Genomic DNA, 8,948 nt, shown 5'->3' on the forward strand with positions numbered 1-8,948 from the left:
AAGAACCACTACTCCCATCAGAAGAACACAAGAAACCACTATCAAGAGCTACTAACTTAGTACAATTCTTTTATACTAAAACACCTATAGATTTAGGGAAAAGTATATTATAAGGGATTTGACAATCATTTCCGAAAAATGCCAAACTAGGCACTTCACCACTTTACATGTCTACCAAAAATCCACTATCATTCTTCCTACCAAAGCTCTTGAAATTAAAAAATGTTCTAGCCTTGGCCATAACTTTTAGAAACTAACATTATCAAAGGTAATAAATGATAAATTTATTAAAATTCTTTTGATTAGATAAATTGAGTGTATCTCAAGAAGTACAAAAGATTACATTATGGGTGTGTGGTGTAGTATAAACAATAAATAAATAGTTCCAAAATGTTGGTCTAAGATTGGTTTTGAAAATTGAGTGTCAACACACTTACCAATTCTTAAGTTGATGTCTAGTATAACATAGAAGTTGAGCTACAATGTGTGTCAAGCTAGTGATTCAACAGGTGCCGAGTGAACTTCAGGTGTCAAGTTAACTTCAGGTGCCAAGCGAAGTTCAAGTGCCAAGTCATAAGTATGTTGAGTCACTATAGGTGCCAAGAAAAGTATAGATGCCGAGTGAAATAGAATTAGTATAGGAGTCGACTGAGACAAACTTCCTATATGTGCCAAGCATCAGCAACTAGTAAGTGTTGAGTACCACAGGATCAACATATGAGTTTGTATCTTCACAAACTTAGATGTAAATAATTTTTTAGCTGACTTAGGATGAATCTCAAAGGATCTTGAAGATAAGATCAAATTTTTTGTATTATCTATGTAATCAGTGTGCAACCAATAAGAAAAATATAGAAGGCATGCAACCAATAGGAAAAGTGAAATAATTGAGCAAGAAATGAAGAGTGAATATTGATCATATATTCATACCTAACCCTAAGTCTTTGAAGCCTTTAAAAGGTGGATCAAACCCCATTGCATATGCGCATATGTGAGAAGTGTATGGGGGAATTATAGTGAAGTTCAAAAGGGTGTTTAAAAGACTTACAAGGAAGATCAACATTACAGAATTCAGTTGGGTGGAATAGAGCATCAAAATTTTAAGGAGAGACATATTAGATCAAGTAGGGATTAAAACAAATACAGTAGAACAAGGATCTAGAATTAGCAATTGAAGATTGCAAGTCATTAGGTCAAGACTTTATAATACTCTCTAGTCATTATATTAGGAATGAAAATCCTATGATGATAGGTTGGTCTAATAGCCATGTTGTAAGCCTTTAAACAAGGTGCTAAATCCTTTAATAGGGTAACATTCCAAGGGAGTGTTTGTATATCCTTTAACCAGGTCACTTTTAACAAGGTATAAAGTCTTTAATAGGACATGCCTTTTACAGGGCAGACCATTGGAAGTGGTCAAACTTTTTAACCTTAAATAGTTACATATTGCTACAGTGATACTTTGTGGGTGTCATCCCCACCCCAGTTTTACCTTCTCATTTTGGAGGGTTTCTAGGTTACTAAATTCTTGTGTTATCTATTTTCATGCATGTCTTTACTTTCATGTTTATTAGATGAATTAGATGGATGTGAATGATCTCAGCTAAAAGGTTTTGAAAAGTGTAAAGTTAGTTACTTTTCATTCACCACCCCCCCATGTTAGGATAAACCATGGATAGAAATAAAAACTGCATGCAAATATAACCAATAATAGAAAATAATAGAACACACCAAAATGAACACAAGGTACCAAGATTTAACGTGGTTCACCCAATCCCTGGGCTATGTCCACCAAACAGTAAGTCCAATCTTATTACAATCCAGTGACTACAACCTGATTACAATCCGTAATCCCTTACATCTCAATATCGCCGTAAGAACGAATTTCGTATCACAACATTATGAAAAATACCCAACCCTAAGCCCTTTTTATACAAGTATTAAACCGCTTTAGGGTTATAACATGTCGGCCATATGTCGGCCATAATATGTCGGCTACCATATCGGCTACTGCCCAAAAAAAAATTTCTGGGGCGATGCCCCAAACCCCACTATTTATGAAGTATGTATAGTACTTTCCTGACCAGTCACCACAATCTAACAATCTCCCACTCGGGGACTTATCAGGCACCACACTAAACAACAATCTCCCACTTGGAGACTAATCCTGTAGCAATACCACTACCACATGAGGCTCCCACTAGATCAAACCATCCTGGAATATACTGTTCTTTTATTCATGTTCAGTCTAAAAGACCAACCGAAGCTGAAGAGGAGTTCAGCTTCTCCCTTGTTACAACCTTTGTCAACATATCTACTGGATTGTCATTGGTATGTATCTTCTCCAGCTTTAACTGTCCATCCTCCAAAACTGATCAAATGAAATGGTACCGCAACTATATGTGTTTGGTCTTAGAATGCAGAGCTGAATTCTTAGCAAGATGAATGGCACTCTGACTATCTATGAACAAATAATTATCCTTCTGAGGATGTCCCAATTCTTCCAAGAAGAACTGAAGCCATATCATCTATTTGGCTGCCTCTGTAGCAGCAACATACTCTACCTCTGTAGTGGAGAGAGCATTAATCTTCTGTAACCTAGAAACCCAGCTCACGGCTGCCCCACCAATAGTAAAGACATAACCTGTAGTAGTCTGCCTGGTATCAATATCCCCAGCCAAATTTGAGTCAACATAGCCCTGAAATCAGTAGTAGAGCCCCCGAAGTGTAAACACTTATTGGATGTTCCTCTCAAATATCTGAGAATCCACTTGACAGCATTCCAATGCGCAAATCCTGGATGACTCATATACCTGCTAACGACTCCCACTGCATGTGCAATATCTGGCCTAGAGCATACCATAACATACATCAAAATTCCTACAGCTAAAGCATAGGGTACCTTGGACATCTTATCCTCCTCTTCCTATGTCTTGGGACACATCTCCTTAGTCAATTTCAAATGACCAGGTAAAGGTGTGCTGAAAGCTTTAGCATTCTCCATAGAGAAACTTTGCAACACCTTCTCAACATAATCAGCTTGAGATAGCATCAATGTTCTATTCTTCCTATCTCTACAAATCTTCATACCAAGGATTTATTTTGCTGCCCCCAAATCCTTCATAGAAAATGCATGTGCTAATTGGCGTTTCAGCCCCTTAATATGATCCATGTTAGACCCAGCTACAAGCATATCATCAACATATAAACATAAAATAATGTAGCTATCATAATCCAACCTCTTAAAATAAACACAGTAATCTGAATGACACCTATTATATCCATGCTCATGCATAAAGCTATCAAATTTCAGATACCATTGCCGAGGTGCTTGCTTCAAGCCATATAAACTTTTCTTCAATTTGCACACTAAGTTCTCCTTACCTTTGACCTCAAAACCCTGTGGCTGAGCCATATATATTTCTTCATCCAAATCACCATGAAGAAAGGTTGTTTTAACATCCATCTACTCTAAATGCAAATCTTCAGTAGCCACAAGACTTAAAACAATACGAATAGAAGTCATTTTAACAACAAGAGAAAATATCTCATCAAAATCAATTCCCTTTTTCTGTGCAAATCCTTTTACAACTAACCTGGCCTTAAATCTTTTCTTACCTCCTTCCTCTTCTTTCAACCTATAAACCCATTTATTTTGTAAAGCCTTTTTACCTGCAGGCAACTTGCACAAATCCCATGTCTTATTTTTCAGCAAAGAGTCCATTTCACCTTTCATTGCAGACTCCCACTGAATCTTAGTATCCACCTACACAGCTTCATCATAACTTTCAGGTTCACCAGCATCAGTAAGTAAAATAGAATACAAAGAGGGAGAAAACCTTTGTGGAGGTCTAATTTTCCTTGTTGACCGTCTAACATTCATTGGTGTGTGTGGTATTTGTTGTTGCAGTTGTTGCACATCATGAGGAATGGCTGGAACATCAGCTTTTGGAGTATCATCCAACACTACATAATCATCTGCTTTCTTCTCATGTTGCTGCAACAGATCTTTGTACAACACTTTCTCATTGAATATGACATCCTGACTTCTAATAATTTTAAGATTTTCAAGATCCCAAAGCCTATAACCAAATTCATTAATGCCATATCCAACAAAGACACATTTCTTTGATTTAGCTTCTAGCTTGGTTCTATTTTCAGAGTCTATATGAGCAAAAGCTTCACAACTGAATGTCTTGAGAAAAGAATATTTCACCTTCTTACCAGTCCATGCTTCCTCTGGAATACCACAACCCAAAGGAGTAGAGGGACCTCTATTAATCAAATATACTATAGTATTGACAACCTCCGCCCACATGTGTAAGGGAAACCCATCATGCAACCTCATGCTCCTTGCGCGTTCCATTATAGTCTTGTTCATGTGTTCAGCCACTCCATTTTCTTGTGGAGTCATTGGAATAGTTTTTTGTCTATGAATACCGTTAGTGGAGCAATAATCTTCAAATTCATGACTGCAATACTCACCACCATTATCAGATCTGGGACATTTTAATTTCTTACTAGTCTCATTTTCAACCAAGCATTTCCATTTCTTAAAAGTTTGAAATACATCAGATTTTTGTCTAAGGAAATAAGCCCATACTTTTCTAGTTGCATCATCAATAAATGTAACATAATAATGAGAGCCACCAAGGGAAGATACTTGGGTTGGTCCCCATACATCTGTATGCACAAGCTCTAATTTCTCCTTTTTGTTTTCCTTCCCTGTCTTTACAAAACTCACTCTCTTTTGTTTTCCATACACACAACTTTCACAGAAATCCATATTCACACATTTTAGACCTGGTAAAACTTTCCTTGAACGAAGTACTTTCATACCTTTCTCACTCATGTTCCTAAGTCTATTGTGCCACAGCGCTGTATCAGAATCTACAACAGCTATTTGTTCTCCCTGCTCAACTGCAGTAATTGTTCCTGAATATTCATTTTTCTCTAAAACAATCAAAGTAGAAGGAACAATATGACCTGTACAAAGATATAAGGTGCCTACTTTCACACCTTTTGCTACTACAAGGGAACCTTTTGAAACCTTCCAATTTTTATCATTAAAAGTAACTAAACAACCCTCATCACTGAGTTGCCTTGCTGAAATTAAATTTTTACTTAGTTTTGGAACATGTCTTACCTCATGTAGTAGCCAATGATTCCCATTCTGCAACTTAATCTTAATTTTTCCCTTTCCAACAATCTGACAGGGTTCATTATCCCCCAAATAAACAAGCCCAAAATCCCCTTGGACATAATCAATGAAATAACCTCTATGAGGTGTAGCATGAAAAGAAGCACTAGAATCTAAAACCCATGAATCATCAACACTCTCTAAAGACAGAAGCAAAGCATCCTCTTCGGATTTATTACTTACCACATTTGCCTCTTTGTCTCCATCTGATTTATCTCCTTCATTTTTCTTTCGAGTCTAGCAACCTTTCTTTTTGTGCCCTGGTTTCCCACAGTACCAGCAATCATTTGGTCCTCTCGATTGAGACCTCCTCCCCTTTGACTTTCCTCTTGATTTCCCACGATTTCCAGAGTTACTTCCTCTTTCAGTCGTTCTGCCCCTGCTTTGTGCATTTAAAGCACTTCCTGATGTAGATCCACCTCAGGATTTTCTATGAGTTTCCTCACTTAAAATAACACCGATCACATCATCATATTTTAGGGTACTTGATCCAGGAATAGAATTACTCACCGCCATTACCAAGCCATTCCAGCTTTCAGGCAAAGAACACAAAATCAAGAGAGCCCTAATTTCTTCATCAAAATTGATACCCACAGAAGATAATTGACTGGAAATAGTATTAAACTCATTTAAATGATCTGCAACAGATCCACCTTCTGCCATTTTCATATTAAATAAACACTTCATGAGAAATACCTTATTTGAAGCGGAGGGCTATTCATACAGTGTCGCTAGGGTTTTCATCAAATCTTCTGTCGTCTTTGCTTTTGTAATATTAAATGCCACCGATGGTAACAAGCACAACTAAATGCTTCCGAGTGCCTTTCTATCCAAAAGATCCCATTCAGCCTCTGACATAGTTCCCTGATTCTTGGCTTTTCCTTCCAACGGCTTCCATAAATCCTTCTGATATAAATAGTCTTCCATTTGCATCTTCCATAACTGGAAGTTCTGCCCATTAAACCTTTTAACCCTCAACTTACCCTCATATGCCATCGCTCCCACTCAACTGTGAGACTCCCACTCAACCGTGAGACTTTCTTGTAGAGGATAACTGAAAGACAACCTTGCTCTGATACCACTTGTTAGGATAAACCACGAACATAAATAAAAATTACATGCAAATATAACCAATAACAGAAAATAATAGAACACACCAAAATGAACACAAGGCACCAAGATTTAACGTGGTTCACCCAATCCCTGGGCTATGTCCACCAAACAGCAAGTCCGATCTTATTACAATCTAGTGATTACAACCTGATTACAATCTGTAATCCCCTACAGCTTAATACCGCCGCAAGAACCAATTTCGTATCACAACATTATGAAAAATACCCAACCCTAAGCCCTTTTTATACAAGTATTAAACCGCTTTAGGGTTATAACATGTCAGCCATATGTCGGCCATAATATGTCGGCTACCATGTTGGCTACTACCCAAAAAAAAAATTTCTGGGGCGATGCCCCGAACCCCACTATTTATGAAGTATGTACAGTACTTTCCTGATCAGTCACCACAATCTAACACCCCACCCCCCTCAGAATTAAATCTTGCAACCTATAAATTCCAACAATTGGTATCATATACAAGTTCTCACAAGGAGGAGCCTTATAGCTTGGATAAAAGATCTAAAAATGGAAGTTTACAAACATGGGAAGATCATAGAGAATTAGGCAATTGACATAGAACTTGATCTACACACTTTGGAAGAAGCCAGGGAGGAACTGAAAAAATATTTAAAGAGAAGAAGAGAGATTTCCATAGTTGAGAATGATACACAATACAAGGAGATTAACACCTCAAAACTGTTTGCAAATGGAGATTCCAAAGAGTTTGATGTAGCAATAGTAGACCTAATTTAGAAGAATAGAGCCCAAGCAGAAGAAATCAGAACACTCAAGCTTGAACAAGAATCACAATCCATGATGCTTTGCGAGGTGATTGAAAAGGAGAAAAGAGCCATTGAAGATAAGGCTATTCTAGAAGAAGATAGGAAAAACCTTTCCAACAAATTGCAAGAAAAATCAATTGAACTTGCAAGAATTTCAAACATAAAGCTAGACACCCTAAGCTAGATGATGAATACACACCATGAATTGAATATCAAGGACATTGAGATCTCTATACTGAAGATGCAAAATGACCTCAAAAGAGAGAAGGAAATTGCAGAGAACTTCAACAAAACCAATGAGGCCATCAAGTAGTTTGAGCAGCTACTAAAATCACCAAGGGCTAGCAATGATACTTCAGGAGTAGGATACACCAGCATTGAACAAGGAGAGTCATCCATGACTGCAGAAAAAAGAAGTAACAAAGGTAAGAACACTAAACTTACTTGTCATTTTTGTGGTAAAAAGAGACATACCTCTAATGTATGCAGGAGTAAGAATGCTCATCAACATGACAAACCTAAGAATGTGAGTTACTATCATAAGTGCAACAAGCAAGGACATCAAACATATGACTGCAGCACTAGGACTATCAGAAAACCAAGGTTTGAAGATCACTACTACAATTGCAAGAAGTATGGACATAGAGCTTTTGAGTGCAAATGAAATCCTATGTGGACACCTAATCAGCCAACAAGAGGAAATGACCATGGACATCACTACAATTAGGACTACAACACCAGGTATAGCTATCATTACTGTCAAGAATATGAACACATTAGTAGATGGTTATGTCAAACTATGTGCTTTAGTTGTTTGAAGACAAGTCATATCAGCATGAATTTCCCAACAAGGTCGAAGGCACCCAACTCAGAGTTCAACAAAGAAAAGAAAGGTGGATGTTGAACACGTCAAAGGAGAAACAAGTAAGACATGGAAGAAGAAAGATGGAAGCAACACATCAAATGAAAGGATCAGTTCACGTAAAAGGTCAAGTGATCACACTTCATCAAACTAAGCAAAGAGAAGGCATGAGGAACTGATATACAAAGCTTTACCATACATTAGTTCCTAAAGAAGCGAGTACTAAAAAGAATAGATCAACATGAATAGAGATGCAAAGTTAAAACTTTAAGATTTCATCAGTGTTATTGAGTTAGAAAAGTTTCCTTTAGATGTCAAGTAAAATCCTAGTGCATGCTGAGTTGATTGCCAAAGTTAGTAGAGGCCAAATGGAAAGTTGCATCCAAGTTGGTAGTGGAAGCCAAGTTAAGATAAATTTTAGTTGAGGCTGAGTGAGGGATACTTCTGTGGATGCCAAGTGATGAAAAGGCAATGAAAGTTGAGTAATGCAGAAATGCTTAAGAAGTTGAGTGGATCGTTGTAAATGCACTAAGCATTGAATTCAATGGAAATAGGGTATATTATCATATTTTGAATCATTTTTCTTCATTGCAAATGAAGAGAAAAGATGAAGAAGAGTGAAAAATAACTTCAAAGTAGAGAATCCAGTGTTTAAGCATATTTCAATAGTAATTCAACACAATTTCATCAAATTTGAGGTATTTACATTTGTGTTGAGTTATGTAGTTTCATATTTTCTTTATGTTAAAACCATAGATCACAAAAATGGCTTCTAGCTCTAGGAAAACTTAGGAGATAGAGTTTTTTGAGGTTCAACTAGCGTCCAACAAACTGAAACAACTAGATTTCTAGCCAATCCCTGAAGTGGCATATAAAATGACCCAGCCGGAGCCCTATCTGTCATACCCACTAAGGTAGTTATTGTTTAGGATGTTAGGAGATGTTAAAATTGCAAAATTTGAGCCATAGATGATATGGAGATGAGGGAAGC

This window comes from Cupressus sempervirens, chromosome 7, assembly GCF_028749045.1.
Source record: "Cupressus sempervirens isolate cs-2001-9-10 chromosome 7, ASM2874904v1, whole genome shotgun sequence".
Lineage (NCBI taxonomy): Eukaryota > Viridiplantae > Streptophyta > Pinopsida > Cupressales > Cupressaceae > Cupressus > Cupressus sempervirens.